The 20,981-nt window shown below is 36.9% G+C and overlaps 1 protein-coding gene across 5 annotated transcripts in view; it reads left to right on the forward strand.

Moving 5' to 3' along the window:
- The window catches only part of NFAT5 (nuclear factor of activated T cells 5), a 143,820-nt gene that overhangs the window by 15,541 nt on the left and 107,298 nt on the right, over window positions 1-20,981 (forward strand). For 2 of the 5 annotated variants that reach the window (XM_049864843.1, XM_049864846.1), the window contains exon 2: window positions 19,352-19,474. The exons of 2 other annotated variants lie outside the window; for them this stretch is intronic. The gene's annotated coding sequence lies outside the window, so the exon portion shown is untranslated. Of the gene's footprint in view, window positions 1-12,175; window positions 19,475-20,342; window positions 20,485-20,981 lie in introns of those variants that run through there. One more of the 5 variants, XM_049864844.1, reaches the window with a different exon arrangement.

Consider the following 20,981-nt stretch of genomic DNA (forward strand, 5'->3'; position numbering starts at 1 on the left):
CGATGACAACTGGCTTAGTAGGTATGAAGTGGTGTCTCATTATGGTTTTTATTTGCATTTCTGTAAAGACTAATGATGAACATCTTTTCATATGCTTATTGGCCATATGTGTATCTTTGAAGAAATGTGTATTCAAGTCCTTTGCCTATTTTTTAATTGTGCTATTTGTTTTATTGTTTAGTTAGGAGAGATCTTTATATATTCTGGATAGCAGTCCCTTATCAGATACATGATTTTTAAATATTTTCTCCCATTCTTTGGGTTCTCTTTTCACTTTTTCAGGAATAGTATCGTTTGATAGTGTCCTTTGAACACAAGGTTTTAATTTTGATGATGTCCAGTTTTTTCTTTTCTTTTTTTTTTCCTCATGCTTTTGGTGTCATTTCTAAGAAAACATTGCCTACTTCAAGGTCATGAAGATTTGTGCTAAGAGTTTATAAGTGTTAGTTCTTACATTTAGGTCTGTAGTCCATTTTGAGTTCATTTTTATGTATAGTGTAATGTTGGGTCCATATTCATTCTTTTGCATGTGGATATCCGTTTGTCCCAGCACCATTTATTGAAAAGACTATTCTTTCCCCATTGAGTAGCCTTGGCATCCTTGTCAAGAATCAGTTGACCATAGATGTATGAGTTTATTTCTGGCCTCTCAGTTCTATTCCATTAACCTATGTGTTTATTCTTATGCCGGTACCACAGTGTTTTGATTACTGTAGCTTTGTGGTAAGTTTTGCAGTTCAGGACTATTTTACCTTAACATGTTTCTTGTTGTTGTTTTTAGTTGTTGTCAAGTTGATTCCAACTCCTGGCAACCCCATGTGTGCAGAGTAGAACTGCTCCATAGGGTTTTTGAGGCAGTGATCTTTTGGAAACAAATCACCAGGCCTGTCTTCTAAGCTGCCTCTGGGTGGGTTTGAACTGCCAACCTTTTGGCTAGTAGTCAAATGCTGAACTATTAGCACCACCCAGGGACTCTTGCTTTGTAATAAGTTTTGAAATTGAGAAGTGTGAATCCTACTAGTTCTTTTCCAAGATTGTTTTGGCTCTTCTGGGTACTTGAAATTCTGTATGTCCATTTCTGCAAAAACAGGCAGCTGGAATTTTGACACAGGGATTGCACTGAGTCTGTAGATCAATTTGGGGAGTATTGCCATCTTGATATTAAGTATTGAACCCATGAACACTGTATATCTTCCCATTTATTTAGGTCTACTATGTAATATGAGTTTGGTTTTTGGTTTTAAGTAATATAGTGAGCAAAAGCTCTCTTAGGGTACTTTGCATCTCCAACATGTTACAGACAGAAAAAATAGAATCCAAATAGATAATAACACCATTATGGATAATTGAGAAAACTAGAGATGTAACCTTAGGTTATGGCATAGAAGGTATCTGAAGATATCAGAAAATATAATTTTTCTCAGCAGGACTTTTTTTATTTTAACTTTTTTTGGGTGTGTGCTTCAAGTGAAAGTTTACAAATCAAGTCAGTCTCTCATACAAAAACCCATATACACCTTGCTGTATACTCCTAATTGCTCTTCCCGTAATGAGACAGCACACTCCTTCCCTCTACTTTCTCTCCTCGTGTCCATTTGGCCAGCCTCTGACCCCCTCTGCCCTCTCATCTCCCCTCCAGAGAGGAGATGCCAACATAGTCTCATGTGTTCACTTGATCCAAGAAGCTCACCCTTCACCAGTATCATTTTCTATCCTATTGTCCAGTCCAATCCCTGTCTGAAGAGTTGGCTTTGGGAATGGTTCCTGTCTTGGGCTAACAGAAGGTCTGGGGACCATGACCACCAGGCTGCCTCTAGTCTCAGTCAGACCATTAAGTCTGGTCTTTTTACGAGAATTTGAGGTCTGCATCCCACTGCTCTCCTGCTCCACCAGGAGTTCTCTCAGCAGGACATTTTTTTCCTCATGTTAGGATGTTTTGGGGGAGGTGGTAGGTCGTAATAAAAAAGAGCTTTGAAAAATCTATGCCCCACAGAACAGAATGTAACTAGTTAGTATGAGATGGTTGTAGAACTGTAAGTAGAGCTTTTACCCAGCACTAACTTGATATAACCTAGTTTTCTTAAGTTTTTTACTTGATATGCTTTGCCTGGGACTTTAGTAGAATGGAGTGTGTGTGTGGCTCATACCTCTTCTCTTCCCTCCCCTCCCCAATGAATAATAAAGGAATTATGTAATTTTTAACTCTGTCATATTTCAGGAGTTAATTTTACCTTTAAAATATAAGTCAATGGGAAATAGGACTTAGTGGTATTATTTATAGATAGATTTAAAAAAAAGTATATATCTTTCATGTACAGAAATACTGCATAGAAATCAAACCCTTTGATTTCTGCAGGTCTAGGAGAAAGATTACATCTGAAACACTGATTTGGGATTACTAAAAATCCATTGCTGTCTAGTCAATTCCGACTCAACTCATAGCGACTCTATAGGACAGAACAGAACTGCCCCATAGGGTTTCCAAGGAGCAGCTGATGGATTCAAACTATCGACCTTTCATTAACAGCCACGCTCTCAACCACTGTGCTACCAGGGTTCTTTGGGACTAGTAGACTTGTGTTATTGATTTTATTAGTAATAATACTACTACTTTTGGAGTAATTGTGTTATGAATACCTTAAAAAAATTTTTTTCTGTTAGAATTAATCTTTGAATTATGAGATACCGAAGTTCAGAACAGTTTGTGTGCGTGTGTGTGTGTGTGTGTATCATTTTAGTCCTGTGATTGACATTCTTGAGCACGGAATTGATGGTATTTTATAAAAATATATGAGCTAAATGAGAGAAGCGTTTAGGTGACTGGCTATAAACAGTATGGATAGAGTATGACTACTTCATTTTATTGATTAGAACAACTTTTTGTATATTTATTTTAACGGCAGCAAAATGCTGTTTGTGCTTTTAAACATTTAAGTCATATTATAGACATACTGACTTTAATATCTTTTCCAGAAATGTTCAGTATTTAAATGTTTTAATATAAAAGCATTGATAAAGTAAAAATACATAAAATATCAGTAAACACATGAAAAGGTGATCAGCACCATTAGTCACTAGGGAAATGCAAATGAAAACCACAATGAGATACCACTTCACACTCACTAGGATGGCTATAGTAAGACAGACAATAATAAGTGATGAGGATGTGGAGAAATCGGAACCCTTATACATTGCTGGTGGGATATAAAACAGTGTAGTCACTTTGGAAAACAGTCTGTCAGTTCCTCAAAAAGTTAAACATAGAGTTACCATGAGACCTGGCAATGCCCTGTCTAGGTGTATAGCCAAGAGAAACAAACACTTACGTTTACACAAAAACTTGTATCCAACTCTTCATAGTAGCATTATTCATAATAGTGAAAAGGTGGAAACAACCCACGTGTTCATCAACTGGCAAATACCTACCTAACCTACTGCCGTCGAGTCGATTATAGATAAACAAAAAAAATTTTTTATATCCATATAATGAAATAATACTCAGTGATAAAAAAGAATGAAATACTGATACATGCTACAACATGAACCTTGAAAACATTATGCTAAGTGAAAGAAATCTGTCACAAAAGACACTATATTGTATGATTCCCATTTATATGAAATGTTCAGAACAGACAACTCTATAGTGACGATAATAGATTAGAGGTTACCTAGACTACCTAGGGTGATGGCTAAGGAATGTGGGGTTTCTTTTGGGGTAATAAAAATGTCTAAAATTAATTGGGGTGATGGTTGCACAGCTCTGTGAGTATACTAAAAACAATTGCATACTTTAAGTGGGTGAATTGTATGATATGTGAATTGTTTTTTTAATAAAGCTGTTACAAAATATATGTGTGTATAATATATAATGTATAGGAGTTTAAACAGGTAGTGAGGGCTGTGAAAACAGAATAGAATTTATGTACTTGATTTTTTTATTGTGTAGGACTGTTCTAACAAAAGTAATTTTGAAAGTCTGATATGTACTTTTTTGGTAAATTTTATGAGACAGAAGTGATTGTGTGGTGCCATGTGGAAAGGAGATGATTTTTGTTCATTTAACAGTATATTTTAATTGTCTTTTATAGTTTTGTTGTCATAGAATAGAATTTGTTACTTTGTATATGGAACCCCAAATCTTTAACCTTAAATATAAATGAGATGAACTAAGTATCACCGAGGGTGACATATCTTGGATAACCAAAAAGAAAATTGTGATGAGTTAGACTGGACTACAGATTACTTTTTGAAAAAAATTTATGAAGCAGACACATTAGCCTCATTTAGATTGGAGTTTTTTTTACTATTAATATGCATGGTTGATTCATTTTGTTGTTTCTAGAAAGTAAATATTTATATTTAATACTGGAAAGAGGTTTGCAGTTTTCTGATAAATGTCACAGAATAGTGGCAGTGAGCCAGGGAGAAGAAAAGCTGCATTAGTGAAGTGAGAAAGACTTCTGTAGCTATGGAAACCATAAACCCTACTAAATCTCAAAAAGATATTGTTTGTACTTAGGGTATTAATTAGACATTGGTAGAGGTTAATGAGAACCCTGGATAACTGCTAGATTAAATCTAGTTGTAATTGTATTCATGAAAGGGTCTGGTTAAGAAGCATTGTTGGGTGGTTTAGTATTTGTTTTGTGTGCACACTAATGTGCTTAATTTATTTTTCTTTAATTTGACTTCTTATTGCCCTCAACTACTAAAAAGCTTTATTTAAAAGGATAATATGTATGTAGATTATTACTACAGCTCAAATTTTAGTTTATTTAAGAATAAATGAGAGAATATGAATATGATTCAGTTTAGTAAAAGTTAAATTTTGACCAATACTTGTTTAATTACTGGTAAAGTGCATATTAAGCTATGCATGCTAGATTTTATGGATAAACCACTTTTCAGGTGTAAATTAGGCACTTTGGTAATTTACAGTAATTCTTGTAAAATGGCCAGTGTTCAAGTAGTAATTTCCTGATGGATACCCTGACTGCCTTATAAGCTTAATATTTCTCATAATTATAGAAACCAACTTATTCTTCAGAATATTTAAGATTACATCTATAATCAGGGTTGCCTATACTCGTTTGGTAGAATTAAAATGGGCTATTGGGGGTGACAAGCATTAGAAGTGAAATGCTGGTTAGTCCAAAAAATAGAAAGGTAACCTAGAGCTAGCAAAGAGAGCTGCTGAATAATTGTGTTCTTCCCACACTTGTTTATTTATGTGTGTGTACATTTCCCCTCAAATTTAGATGTGTCTTCTTATTCTAGAAGGTACTTCTTCAATTTACTAGGCCCATTTATCAGAAACATCCACCTGTCAACTAGCATAGAAGCAGATTGTGTTTTGAAGTCTCCCAAATCAAATAAATTTAGAAGCGAAATTTAACAGTCCTTTATTGGAAATGAATTGGAAAAAGTGAACTGTGAGAAGTAAGCTCTTGGAAAAATTATTTTAGGTCACAGCCTATAATCAGAGCCTAGAAGAAAGAACTGATCCATTGGGAATGCAAAATCAGAGGAAAGTTGGTGGAAAAAAAAAAGTTTTATACCTTCTTCCATGAAGGACTATTAAAATACTCAAAATGTTTTACTTTTTGAACAAAGATAGACCAGGGCATTACATTGCAAAGTCCTTGTCTGTGTTGGACCCTCCCCTTTCCTACCTGTTTTTTTAGTAGCACATTATTCATCTAATTTGTTCATTAATTGCATATTTCAAAAATCACGGATTTCAGTGGATGTAAAAACCAGTTCTCCCACACGTTTATCAGTTTGTCATACTGTGGGGGCTTGTATATTGCAAGAGGATGACGAGACTTCATCTCACATACTTTGGACATGTTATCAGGAGGGTCCAGTTCCTGGAGAAGGACATCATGCATGGTAAAGTGGAGGGGCAGTGAAAAAGAGGAAGACCCTCAATGAGATGGATTGACACAGTGGCTGCAACCGTGGGCCCAAGGATAACAACAATCATGAGGATGGTGCAGGAGTGGGCAGTGTTTCATTCTGTTGTACATAGGGTCACGTTGAGTTGGAACCAACTTGACGGCACCTAATAACAACAAAAACCATTTGCTACAGAGTTGATTCCAACTCATGGTGACTCTGTGTGTCAGAGTAGAATTGTGCTCCATAAGGTTTTCAGTGGGTGATTTTTTGGAAGTAAACCACCACGGTTTTTTTCCTAGCTGCCTCTGGGTGAGCTTGAACCTCCAATGGGTAAATTAACCATTTGTATCACCCAGGGACTCCTTAGTAAACATAGATCTCCGTAAAGGGGCTGGATGGTATGTCCTGTGAGAAAAATACCATTTTAGCAATCCAAATGTGTATGTGTTTCTCGTGATAATGTACTAGGAAGGATTTTTGGCCACTGTGTCTCAAGTTACTCAGGTTTTTGAGAACCAACATGAAAAGGGAAGACCAGATGAAGAGCTGTAGGGACAGTTAAGGGGAAACAAGCATCCAGCTTCTCCTGTTGATGGAAAAGACTTTTTTCTACAACTGTGACTCTCTGTATTTTTTGCTTACCATTATAAAACAAAAAGTAAAAGAGTTAAAGGAAAAAGTAGTATTAAAGCACTTAATTAGAAGAAAAAGTATTTTTAAAAAATTATTTCAGTGTAAATAAAACATCTAAACCTAAAAAAAAAAAAAAAAGTATTTTAAAAACTCAAAGCAGAATTAAACGTAGATAAAACCTCAACCCAGAAATTCAAAGAGCTAGGAGTAGACAGAATTAAAAATTTTTTCCTTAATTTTGATATTTATCTAAGGTTGAATAAAATCTTCCGTGTGCACAGTCTGTACCTCAGGATGATTCAAATGGCTCCTTTGAGTCTTCAGGGTAAGACTGCAGGGTAAGATTGCAAAGCCAGAAATTAAAAGAGAAGTCCTAATTACTTTGTTGCTAAACAGCAAGAGGTTATTTTCCTTGATACTTTGTAACTTTGTTTCCTATGATCTCTCCTCTTTATATTTTGTTTTCCATCATAAGTGTCTCTGACACCATGACATTTAAAGAGTTCCTTATTTTGGCTATTTGTAAATTTTCTCAGTACAGATTCTGATGAGTGCTAAACACCAGGTGACTAAAACTAGTATTCTGAATGAACCAATAAATTGACAAATCTTGTTTCAGGCACTTAGTCTGCTGTGCAATGAAGTGGTTTCCTACTAATTTTAGGTTTTAGCATTTATAAGATTGTATTTAAAAACCTTTATTAGTCAAAGGTCAGGATTTTTCAGGAAGAGGCATTTCACAGTCCAGTGCAGTATTATTTCTTCTTTGTATTAAGACAAAACTTACTCAGTTGAATTTCAGGTTTTAAATACACACTGTAAAATTGTCATTCAGTTACTTTGTCTCAGGCTAGCAAATTATAAGGAGAAAATTAATCCTGAAGTAGTTTAAACCAAATCATGTTTTAAATTTAGTATTGTACAAATTACAAGTTGTGTTCTATATCTTTTTCTAGCCACTGCCCCCCCTTTCCCTGACAGTTTAGTTGTTCAGTTAAGGTTTGTCCCATTTAGTTATTCAACTTTGCTAAACATTTTTGAAATGGCTACCTTTCGGCCAAGGGTAAAAAGACATTGAGTCTCTCATTGTCTCAAAAGTAAAGTTTTCTAACAACTCTCTTAGGTAATGACTTTTTATTGCCCCACTCAACTTTAAGGGTCACACAGAAGTTATGTTATGGGTCTCTCTTCTTTGCTTTAGAGCAGACCCAATTCCAGGGTCTAATGCCCATCTACATAGGAACATTTAATACCCTGCTGTGTGGGGCCAGTACTCTTGTATGTGGTCATATAGAATTTGAAAAAATTTCCTTCATGTCTCTTTACCATTATATTTCTGTGATAATATATTATTCACATGGAGGGGGCAGTGTGTGTAGTACTTAATGATGTGGGCCTGGGTTCAGATCCTAGCTCTAGTGCCCAGTAGGTGTGTGGCAGCCTGGGTAAGTTAACCATCCTCTCTGTTGGTAACAGAGCCTGCAGCGTATGGTTATGAGGATTAAATAAATTAATACAGGTAATGTGCTTAGAATGATGCCTCGTATAAGCTAAATAAGTTGCTATTATTATTATTGGAATATAGTTTCTAAGTATTCTTTTTTCAGAAAGAGATTAAAGAAAAATTTTATTCCATTATTGTTGTTAGTTGCCGTTGAGCTGGCTTCGCTCATGATGATCTTATGTATAACTGAACCTTTCGTTGGCCAGTACTGTGCCATCTGCGTGATGGTTGGTATATTTGAATCCCTTGTTGTGGTTATTGTGTCAGTCCATCTCATTGAGGATTCCCTCATTTTCACTGACCCTCTTACTTTACCAAACAGGATGTCTTTTATTTGTGAATGGTCTTCCCTGATGATGTGTCCAAAGTAAGCAAGCAAAAGTCTCGCTATCCTCGCTTCTGAGGAGCAATATTGTATTTCTTCCAAGATGATTTGTTCATTCTTCTGACGGTCTACAGTATATTCAGTATTCTTCACCAATATCACAATGCAAATGCATAAATTCTTCTGTTTTCCTTTTTCATTAGTGCTAAAGAAAAAGTGGAAAACATCACATCTTAAATAAGACAGGATAAGTATCAAGTATTGGTCTTTTTGTTATTCTGTGTTTGTGTGGCCATTTTCTTTTGGGTATTTTCTTGATTTATCTGATTGTAGGGCGAATAACAGTGCCAAAGTTTCTTTGGGTCTGAAAACAAGAATTCATGCCTATGCAAGAAAAAGAAATGCCTCCAGCCATCTCTTCTTTACTGATGATTGTATTGGCCAGGGTATCTGGTTTTACGAGGTTCAGTTTTTTTATTCTGGGGATGAAGATGAAGGGAAAAAGCCTTAGATAGTTGACTCCAGGCTGCCCATCTTGGAAAAATTACTTCCTGTTGTCTCTGATTTGCAATTCAGTTAATCTAGAGGTAGTTACGTGGTAGTGGGAGAAACTACAAGATTTGTAGTGAGGAATCATATATTTAAATATCAGTTTTACGTTTTAACAGTTGTATTTCTTTATATTCTTTATCCTCATTTCCTCTTTGTCTAGCAGGGTTATTATGAGGTTTATATCAAATAATGTTCTACATTATGCTGGTGCTTTTAAAAGGAGCCCTAATGATGCAGTGGTTAAGCACTTGGCTGCCAGGCGGAAGGTCAGCAGTTTGAACCCACTAGCCTCTCTTCGGAAGCAGAGACAAAGACCTGCTCCTGTAAAGATTACAGCCTAGAAAACTTTATGGGGCAATTCTGCTCTGTCACATGGGGTCGCTGTAAGTTGGAATTGACACGATGGCACACAACAACAGTGCTTTTAAACATTATTTGAATGTATGTCTCTAACTTACTGTGCTGTTTTGAGAAAAAGTTGAATCTTTTTATGAAGAAAAGAAAGTTTTTCAGGATAAGTCAGTTATTTTGGGGTGTTTAAAATATTTTTCATAGAAATTTTTTAAATTGAAAACTTAAAAATTTTCAGGTGATAAATTATACAGGTTTATTATAAAATGTTAGATGATTATAAGAAATATAAAGCATATACAGCAAAAAATTAAAATAATATGTTATAGAGGTAACCACTGTTAACATTTCTTTTTATATATATAGAGTTTATATATATTTTTTTCTAAAATAGGCTTATACTGTAAATTTTATAACCTGCTTTTTTCTGTTAGTATATTTTGAATGTCAGCCAATTAATCAATGGAGCATAACTTAGCTTTATTGTTTATTATAAAAGAGTACATGCTTATTTTTAAAACTTAATATAAAAAACATAATGAAGCAAAAATCACAAAAAATCCCATCTCTCATAGATATAACCATTATTATGTTTCTGTGCATATATATATACAGATGTACCATAATTGCCATTATTTATTTAACCACTCTATTAACGACATTTAGTATGTTTCCAATTTTGCTATTATAGACAATGCTGTAGGTATTTATATCTTTGCATACTTAGTTTTTTTTAATATAGATTTATGGAAGCGTAATTACTGGGATAGAGCATATGCACGTTTTAAAGAATTTTGATACCTGTTGCCTGATTGTCTCCAAAAAGTTTGTACCAATTTATATCCACTAGCAGTAACCATTTCCCTGTACCTTTGCCAATAGTTTAATACTTTTTGAAAATTATTACAATTTCATATGCTCTGTTATATTGTTGTTTTAATTAGCCATTAAAATGTAATATATGTATTTTGTTGTTGTTGAGGATGTACACGGCAAAACATATACTGATTCAACAGTTTCTACATGTACAATTCAATGATATTGATTACATTCTTAGAGTTGTGTAACCATTCTCACCCCCCTATTCTGAGCTGTTTCTCCCCCATTAACATAAATTCACTCCCCCCTTAGGTTACTATCTAATCCTTCGAGTAGCTGTTGTCAATTTGATCCCATGTACACTATATTTAGATAGTTCTTAAAAAAGCATAATGCTCAAGGCAGATATTTTTTATTAGTTAAGCTAAACTATTGTTTGGTTTTAAGAAGACTTCAGGGGATGTTTTTGGTTTAAGGTTTAAAGATTATCTCAGGGCAGTGATTTCAAGGGTTCATCCAACCTTCATGGCCCCAGGGAAGTCTGGAGTCCATGAGAATTTGAAATTAGACGTTTTGTATTTTCCCCCTTTTGATGAGGATTCTTCTATGGAATCTTTGATCAGAATGTTCAGTAATGGTAGCCAGGAACCATCCAGTTCTTCTTGGTCGCATGGCAAAGGAGGCAATTGTTCATGGAGACAATTAGCCACATATTCCATATTCTCCTCCAGTTCCTGACTCTTATTCTTCTGCTCTGCTCCAGGCAAATAGAGACCAATTAGTGCCTTCGACGGCTGCTTGAAAGTTTTTAAGACCCCAGGCACTACATATTGAAGTAGGAGATAGAACAGAAACACTAAACATGTTATTAGGTCAATTAACTGGGAGATCCCAGGGAACTATGACCTTAAACCCCAAACCAGGAAACCAAATCTTATGAGGTGTTTGGTTATACATAAGCATCCTCAGCAGCTACTCTGTTGTTGTTGTAAATGTATCTCTCACGCAACTTTTGCCAATTCAGCTTTTTACAGGTGTACATCTTATTGACAGCAATTACAGTAATTGGCTGTGCAACTCTACCCTTTCATCAACATGGTATTTGCATCACCATTAACCACTCCTTCCTCCCTCCTGCCCCTGGTAACTACTAATAAACTTTGTTCTCTATACATTTGCCTTCTCTTGTAGTTTTTATGTAAGTGAGGTCATGCGATATTTGTCCTTTTGTGATTGACTTATTTCACTTAGCATAGCGTCTTCCAGCACCATTCATGTTGTAGCATGTGTCAAGATTTCGTTTTTTCCTACTGGCTGAGTAGTATTCCATTGCATGTGTATACCACATTTTGTTTATCTTTTCACCTGTTCATAAGCATTTAGGTTGTTTCTACCTTTTGGCTATTGTGAATAGTGCTGAAATGAACATTGGTGTACAGGTCTCTGCTTTCAGGTCCTTTGGGTATACACCTAAAAGTGGAATTGCTGGTCATGTGGTAGTTCTATTTTTAGTTTTTTGAGGAACCACCACTCTGTTTTCTGCAGTGGCTGTACCATTTCGCATTCCCACCAGCCACGGGTAACATTTCCAATTTCTCTACATTCTTGCCAACAGTTTTATTTATTTATTTAATATCTTAACCATCCCAATGGAAGGAAGTGGTATTTCATTGTGGTTTTGATTTGCATCTCTCTGATGGCTAATGACGTTAAGCATCTTTTCATGTGTTTGATGGCCTTTTGAATGTTCTTTTTAGTGAAATGCCTGCTCAAGTCTGTTGCTTATTTTATGATTGGGTTGTCTTTTTGTTGTTGTTAAAGTTTTATATATGTTTTGAGTATTAGATTCTTGTCTGATATATGGTTTCTGAAGATATTCTCCCAGTCAATAGCTTGTCTTTTCACTTTTTTGGTAAAGTCTTTTGATGAGCAAAAGTTTTTACTTCTTATGAGGTCCCATTTATTTATTTTGTCTTTTGCTCTTTGTACTTTTGTTATTATATTAGATAATTCATTGTTAAAAGCTAGGCCTGATAGCGTAAAAATTCTAAGAACTTTATGGTTTTAGTTTGCATGTTTAAGTCCTTAATCCATTTTGAATTTGTTTTTGTGTATGGTGTGAGGCATGGGTCCTATCTCATTTTTCTGCATGTGAAAATACAATTTTTCCAGCATCATTTATTGAAGAGACTCTTCTTTCTCCATCAAATGGGCTTTGCACCCTTGTCAAAAATCAGTTGACCGTAGATGTGTGGGTTTATTTCTAAACTCTCAATTCTATTCCATTGGTCTGTGTGTCTATTGTTATACTGGTACAGGTTGTTTTGATTACTGTAGCTGTATAGTATGTTTTAAAATGAAGAAGTGTGAGTCCTCTTACTTTGTTCATCATTTTCAACATTGTTTTAGCTACTGGGGGCGTCTTGCCATTCCATGTAAAGTTGAGGATTGGTTTTTCTCTTTCTGTAAAAAAAGCTGTTGGAATTTTGATCACAGTTGTATTGAATGGAATATTTTTACTGTATATAGTACGATTGGTATTTTTTTATTGGCATTAGGTAAGAGCTTACAGAGCAAATTAATTTCTCATTTGATAGTTTGTACATAAAGTGTTCTGTGACATTGGCTTTATTCCCCACCACGTATCAGCACTCTCCCCATTTCCATCCTAGGTTTCCCGTTCCCTGTTGTCCTGATTTTCTACCCCTTCCTTATATTTCTTTCTGAATTGTCTATTCATATCCCTTGCTAAGTTTTCTATTGGAGTATGCATTTTCTAATTGATTTAAGAGTTGCACATATATTGAGAGTATTTATCCTTTGTCATATGTTGCAAATAAACACTTTCCTGGTTTGTGAGTTTTTTTTTTTTTAAATTCAGCCAAGTGGCTGTTTCAGAATCTCTTACTGGTGTATTAGTCTATTCATATATGTATATTTTTTGTGTGTGTTATTGATTGATGACGAGGAATCTTTCCCAACAGGGAGGGAAAGCCGTTCCCTGGAGTTGACGCCCTGAATTTGGACTTGTAACCTACAAGACTGTGAGAGAATAAATTTCTCTTCCTTAAGGCCATCCACTTGTGGTATTTTTCTTATAGCAGCACTAGATGACTAAGACAACTACCCGAAGAGATCTCCTGATACAGTGCAATCCCAATCCAAATTCCAACAGTATTCTTTAAAGAGATGGAAAAACTAATCACCAACTTTACATGGAAAGGGCAGAGGCCCCGGATAAGTAAAGCATTACTGAAGAAGAAGAACAAAGTAGGAGGCCTCACACTCCCCGATTTCAGAACCTACTATATAGCCATGGTAGTCAAAACATCCTGATACTGGTACAACAGTAGACACATAGATCAATGGAATAGAATTGAGAATCCAGAAATAAATCCATCCACCTATGGACACTTAATCTTTGACAAAGGGTAGAAGTCCATTAAATGGGAAGAGATAGTCTCTTCAACAAGTGGTACAGAAAAATGAGACAGGGTCCATACCTCATACCATATACAAAAACTGACTCAAAATGGATCACAGACCTAAGTGTAAAACCTAAAACCATAAAGATCATAGAAGAAAAAATAGGGGCAAACTTAGGAGCCCTAGTTTATGTCATAAATAGACTATCAAACATAACTAAAAAAGCACAAACAGCAGAAGATAAACTAGACAATTGGGAACTCCTGAAAATCAAATACTTATGCTCAACAAAAGACTTTTCCAAGAGAATAAAAAGAGAACCCAGAGACTGGTAAAAATTTTTTGGCTATGACATATCTGACAGGGGTCTAATCTCTAAAATTTATAGAAAACTTTTAACAACTCAACAACAAAAAGACAACCCAATTAAAAAGGAGCAAAGGACGCAAACACACTTCCTTAAAGAAGACATCCAGGCACTCAACAAATACATAAAGAGATGCGATCATTAGGCATTAAACCCACTACCGTCTTGTTGATTCCGACTCATAGTGACCCTATAGGATTGAGTAGAACTGCCCCATAGGGTTTCTAAGGAGCAGCTAGTAGATTTGAACTGCTGACCTTTTGGTTAGCAGCTGTGCTCTTAACCTCTGTGACACCAGGACTCCCATTAGCCATTAGTGGGATACAAATCAAAAGTACAATGAGATGCCTTCTTATACGAGCAATAATGGCAGTGATTAAAAAAAAAAAAAATAACAAATGCTGGAGAGGCTATGGGGAGATTGGAACTTTCACACACTGCTGGTGGGAATGTAAAATGGTACAACCACTATGGAAAATGATATGATGCTACCTCAAAAATCTAGAAATAGAAGTACCATACGATTCAGCAATACCACTTCTAGGTATATATCCTAGAAAAAAAAGAGCCGTGAAGTAAATAGACATATGTATGTCCATGTTCATTGTAGCATTATCTACAATAGCAAAAAGTTGGAAACAGCCTAAGTGTTCATCAACAGATGACTGGATAAACAAACTGTGGTACATACATGCAATGGAATAATACTATGCAACATTAAAGGATAACGACGAATCCATGAAACATCTCACAACTTGGATGAACCTGGAGGACATTAGGCTGAGCGAAGTAAGTCATTCACAAAAGGACAAATATTATATGAAACCACTGTTACAAAAAGTCAAGAAAAGGTTTTCACACAAACATTCTTTGATGGTTGCTGGGGATGGGAGAGAGAAGAATGGAAAACCACTAACTAGATAGTAGACACGTACTAACTTTGCCTAAGGGAGAGATAATACACAATATAGGTGAGGTCAGTACAACATAATCCAGGTGAAGGAAGACACTGAAAGGTATGAAAGAGTAAAAGGAAACAACAGTAAGTACTAATAAATATACAATCCTGCAACAACAGTGATAGCAAGCAATGGATACATAGGTAGATATGTAAGCTAAACGGGTGAGAAGGTGTATGGGAGTACACCCACATACATATATACGTGTACATGATGCAAATATAACCATGTATGCAGTAGTGCACACAGGCGACACAGTCATGAAAACTTCTAAACCATAACCATACACCTCCTAGGACTAAGATACTGGGCTTGAGGGCTAGGGACCATAATCTCAGGGAATATCTAAGTCAATTGGCATATTATAACCCATATAGACAAATGTTCTACATCCTACCTTGGGTGAGTAGTGAGTGGGGTCTCAAAAGCTTGTGAGCACCTATCTAAGATACAACAATTGGTTGTCTTCCTGTCCAGAGCAAAGAAGAGTGAAGAAAACCAAAGTCGTAAGGAAACAGTCCAGAGGACTAATGGACTATGTGAACCAAAGCCTCAACTAGCCTGAGACCAGAAGAATACTAGATAGTGCCTGGTTACTGCTACTGCCACTCTGACCAGGACCACAATAGTAGGTCATGGACAGAGTGGGAGAGAAATGTAGAACAAAATTCATATTCATAAATAAGACCAGACTTGCTGGTCTGATAGAGACTGGTAGAACCCCCGAGACTGGGCCACTTAGAAACCCTTCAAACGTGGAACTGAAGTCACTCCTGGAGATCACGTTATAGCCATATAATACAATAAAACCCAAACCAAACCCGTTGCTGTTGAGTCGATTCTGACTCATAGTGACCCTATTGAACAGAGTAGAACTGGCCTGTAGAGTTTCCAAGGAGCACCTGGCGAATTCGAACTGCTGACCCTTTGGTTAACGCTGTAGCACTTAACCACCACGCCACCAGGTTTTCCATACAATACACAGGCCTATAAAATGAGCAGTAACACCAGTGAGAAATGTACGCTTTGGAACAATCAACTATACCAGATCTAAAGGGCAGCATTTGCCCAAAACCCAAGTTCAGAAGGAAGGGTGGAGCAGGAAAACTAGGCATATGGACACAGGGAACCCGGAGAGGACAGGGGGAGAGTACTCATATATTCAGGGGTTTGCAACCAATGTCACAAAACAAGCTGTGTATAAATTGTTGATTGGGAACTTAATTTGCTCTGTAAGCTTTCACCTGCAAAAAGTTATTATTTGTACCTATAAGATTGTACTTATTTTGGACTCCAAAGATCACAGATCTTGAATAGTATGCCTGTGCTTGCAGTGCGATGGATCACTTTTGAGTGGCCTTTCTCACTGTGGTCTTGTAACTCCCACCTAAGTAATTGAGTGGGACTGTGCAGATAGGGTAATCATGGCCTACCAAGGGAATTGGTCAGTTTTGCCATGCTGCTAGGCTTAAAAATGAAGAGAGAGCCAATTCCAGAGCAGAGAGAGATTCCCACCACCCTCCAGGAAAGAAGAGCCAGTGTGTCTTTTGAAACCGGGATCCCTGTACAGAGAAGCTCCTGGAAAAGGGCAACCAAGAGGCAGAGAGCTATAACACAGAAGAGACGAAAAGCAGTGGCAGAGAAACAACGGCAGGAGAGACCAGCAGGAGATGGTACAGTGGGCTTCCTGGCCCACAGAGTGAGAAAGCTGAGTGTCGTTGGGCAGGATTCTTGCTGGAGTAATAGGGTCCCTCCGGGCACTTGGTGAAGCTAGGTTTGCCCACCCACAGAACTAGAGCTTAGTGCCTTTTGGACGAGGCTTATTGGAGGAGTAGGGTGCCAATAGGAAAGAAAGAAAAAAACAAAATGGATGTCAGAAGAGACTCCGAAAGTTGCTCTTGAAGGTAGAGTAGCTAAAGCAAAAGGAAGAAATGATGAAGTAAAAGAGCTGAACAGAAGATTTCAAAGGGCAGCTTGAGAAAACAAAGTATTATAATAACATGTGCAAAGACCTGGAGATAGAAAACCAACAGGGAAGAACATACTAGGCATTTCTTAAGCTGAAAGAACTGAAGAAAAAATTCAAGCCTCGAGTTACAATACTGAAGGATTCTATGGGGAAAATATGAAACGACTCAGGAAGCATCAAAAGAAGTTGGAAAGAATACACGGAGTCACTATACCAAAAAGAATTGGTTGATGTTCAGCCATTTCAGGAGGTACCATATGAGCAGGAACCAATGGTACTGAAGGAAGGGTTCTAAGCTGCACTGAAAGCCTTGGTGAAAAACAAGGCTTCAAGAATTGACGGAATACCAATTGAGATGTTTCAACAAACGAATGCAGCACGGGAAGTGCTCACTCGTCTAAGCCAAGAAATTTGGAAGACAGCTCCCTGGCCAACTGAGTGGAAGAGATCCATATTTGTGTCCATTTCAAAGAAAGGTGATCCCACCGAATGCGGAAATTATCAAACAGTATTATTAATATCACACACAAGTAAAATTTTGTTGAAGATCATTCAAAAGCAGTTGCAGCAGTGCATTGACAGGGAACTGCCAGAAATTCAAGCCAAGTTGAGAAGAGGACATGAAACAAGGGATATCTTTGCTGACGTCAGATGGATCCTGGCTGAAAGCAGAGAATACCAGAAAGATGTTTACTTGTGTTTTATTGACTATGCAAAGGCATTTGACTGTGCGGATCATAACATATTATGGATAACATAGTGAAAAACAGGAATTTCAGAGCACTTCATTGTGCTCATGAGGAGCCTGTACTTAGACCAAGAGGCAGTCATTCGAACAGAACGAGGGAATACTGTGTGGTTTAAAATCAGGAAAGGTGTGCACCAAGGTTGTCTCTTTTCACCATACGTATTCAGCCTGTAAGTTGTTGTTAGGTGCCCACGAGCCTGTTCTAATTCATAGCGACTGTATGTACAACAGAACTAAACACTGCCTGGTCCTGGGCCATGCCCACTGTCACTGTTATGCTTGAGCCCATCGTGGCAGCCATCTCCTTGAAGGTCTTCCTCTTTTTCGCTGACCTGTACTTTACCAAGCGTGATCTCCTTCTCCAGGGACTGATATCTTCTGACATGTCCGAAGTATGTAAGACGTAGTCTCGCCATCCTTGCAGCACAAATTTGTTTGTTCTTTTGCTAATCCATGGTATAGTCAATACTCTTCGCCAACAGCACAGTTCAGAGGCGTCAGTTCTTCTGTCTTCCTTATTTATTGTCCAGCTTTCACATCCATATGATGCAGTTGAAAATACCATGGCTTGGGTCAGGCACACCTTAGTCTTCAAGGTGATATCTTTGCTTTTCAACACTTTAAAGAGGTCTTTTGCAGCAGATTTGCCCAATACAATGCGTTAACTTCTTGACTACTGCTTCCGTGAGTGTTGACTGTGGACCCAAGTGAAATGAAATCCTTGACAACTTCAGTTATTTTCTCAGTTCACCATGATGTTGCTTATTGGTCCAGTTGTGAGGATTTTTGTTTTCTTTATGTTGAGGTGTAATCCGTACTGAATGCTGTGGTCTTTGATCTTCATCTGTTAAGTGCTTCAAGTCCTCTTCAACCTATACGTGGAGCAGATAATCCAAAAAGCTGGACTATATGAAGGAGAATGGTGCAACAGGATTGGAGAAAACTCATTAACAACCTGGGATATGCAGATGACACAACCTTGCTTGCTGGAAGTGAAGAGGACTTGAAGCACTGATGATGATCAAAGACCACAGCCTTCAGTATGGATTACACCTCAACATAAAGAAAACAAAAGTCCTCACAACTGGACCAGTCAGCAACATCATGATAAATGGAGAAAATATTGAAGTTGTCAAGGATTTCATTTTACTTGAATCCACAGTCAACACTCATGGAAGCAGCAATCAAGAAATCAAACAATGCATTGCATTTGGGCAAATTTGCTGCAAAAGACCTCTTTAAAGTGTTAAAATCAAAGATGTCACTTTAAGGACTAAGGTGCGCCTGATCCAAGCCATGATGTTTTCAACCACCTCATATGCATGTGAAAACTGGCAGTGAATAAGGAAGACCAGAAAAGAATTGAGGCCTTTGAACTGTGGCATTGGCAAAAAATATTGAATATACCATGGACTGCCAGTAGAATGAGCAAAGCTGTCTTGGAAGAAATGTAGCCAGAATTCTTATTAGAAGCGAAGATGTTGAAACTTTGTCTCATATACTTGGGACATGTTGTCAGGAGGACCCAGTCCATGGAGAAAGACATCATGCTTGGTAGAGTAGAGGGCCCACGATAAAGAGGAAGACCCTCAAGGAGATGGATTGATACAGTAGCTTCAACAGCGGGCTCAAGCATAATGATTTGTGAGGATGTCACAGGACTGGGCAGTGTTCCGTTCTGTCTTACACTGGGTTGCTATGAGTTGGAGTCGACTTGATGGCACCTAATAACGACAGCAACAACAGGGTGCCTCGGGGCACTTATCAGCAGAGCTAAAAGCTTCCTAACACTTGCAGGGCAGAAGCCGAAGGCCAGAGAGGCATGCCTGTGTGCACAGCTGAGAAGAGGCTGTCCTGATGAAAGAACTGTATTCCGAGCCTGAATTGTAACTTGTTACTTCCCTAATAACCCCCATAATCGTGAGTATTGTCTGTGAAATCTGTGTGGCCATTGTAATGAATTATCAAACCCAGCAGAGAAGTAGAGAGTGCTGTGGGAAGGAGGATTGTTGTCAGAATTGGTAAAGATGGCTGAGAGAGGAGGCTTGTCTGACTTCTGCCTGATAGGAATCAGCCTTGGGCTGTTGACCTTGATTCTCCTTCCTCCCTTGTGAAGTTAGAGGAGGGTAAGACACTGCGACCACGCCATTTTTACAGTGCTTCTTAGAATTTAGATTAAAATGAAGTTGTTTTGTTCCTGCGTAATGTTACTAAAAGATTTAAAGAGCATTAATATTTATGAAATCGTCAGTTTTATCTTTTAATCGCTCTCCTCAATTCATCCTTCTTAAAAAGATACTTCTAGTTAAAAGATAAACATTTTTATTAATAATAAAATATATTGATAACTTTGTTTTATATAGAACTAAGGGATTTAAGTGTTATACTCTTTAAATACAAGTAATGTGTTTGATCAGGATATTATATAATCTGAAAGTCTTCAGCTATTGAAATGTTAAAATTTAATGTAACTTAAAAGTTTTTAAATTCTGTGTTTCTGTCTTTTCTAAGGAGTATGTCATTGATCTAAATAAATTTTTTCCAGCTATGAAGAATTTCATAATTTGTGATAGATTACTTATTTGTCAGCCTCAGTATTAGGCGCTTGCTATTTCTGAGATATACTCATGTACTTGTGTTAAATTTGTATGCTATGTCCCCTAAATAATACACTGTCATAATTTCACTGTAACGTGATGGATTGATGTAAATTCTAAAGCTGAAGTAATTGTGGTAATTTTTTTAAGTATACTGTCCAATTGTTGATTTCTTTTAAATGTTCTTTTAGGTTAGCCTCTGAAAAATTTGAGTGGGATAATTTGCTTTTGAAGTATATAGTACAGTTTATGCTTGGCAGTTTGAAGTTGGGCAGAAAGGCATGGATGAAAGAATGGATTCATATGTATTTCTAATCTACAGAATCTAGGAAGGTAATCCTTTTTAAAACTCAAAGTTAATGGCAATTTTCTGTGAGGAATCATGAAAATGCCAGATTTAAGCATACAAAAGGACATGTACTGTGTGAGAGCACTATTATTTAAGTACATGTACATATAAAACCACCAAACCCACTGCCGTTGAGTCGATATATGTGTATGTATATACATGTATATCTGTGTATGTGTATATATGTGTAAAAACCAAAAGCAAACCCTTTGTCATCAAGTTGATTCCAACTCAGAGCAACCCTTACAGGACAGGGTAGAACTGCCCCCATAGGGTTTCCAAGGAGCATCTGGTGGGTTTGAACTGCCAGCGTTTTGGTAACAGCTGAGCTCTTAACCACTGTGAACCAGGGCTCCATATATGTATATATGTGTGTATTTATTTGGTTATATTGGTGCCCAAAATGAATAAACTAGTTTTAGGTTTCCAGTGTACTTTGAATATTTTGCATAATACTCTTACAAAAAATGAATAAATGAAT

This window comes from Elephas maximus, chromosome 21, assembly GCF_024166365.1.
Source record: "Elephas maximus indicus isolate mEleMax1 chromosome 21, mEleMax1 primary haplotype, whole genome shotgun sequence".
NCBI classification, from domain to species: domain Eukaryota; kingdom Metazoa; phylum Chordata; class Mammalia; order Proboscidea; family Elephantidae; genus Elephas; species Elephas maximus.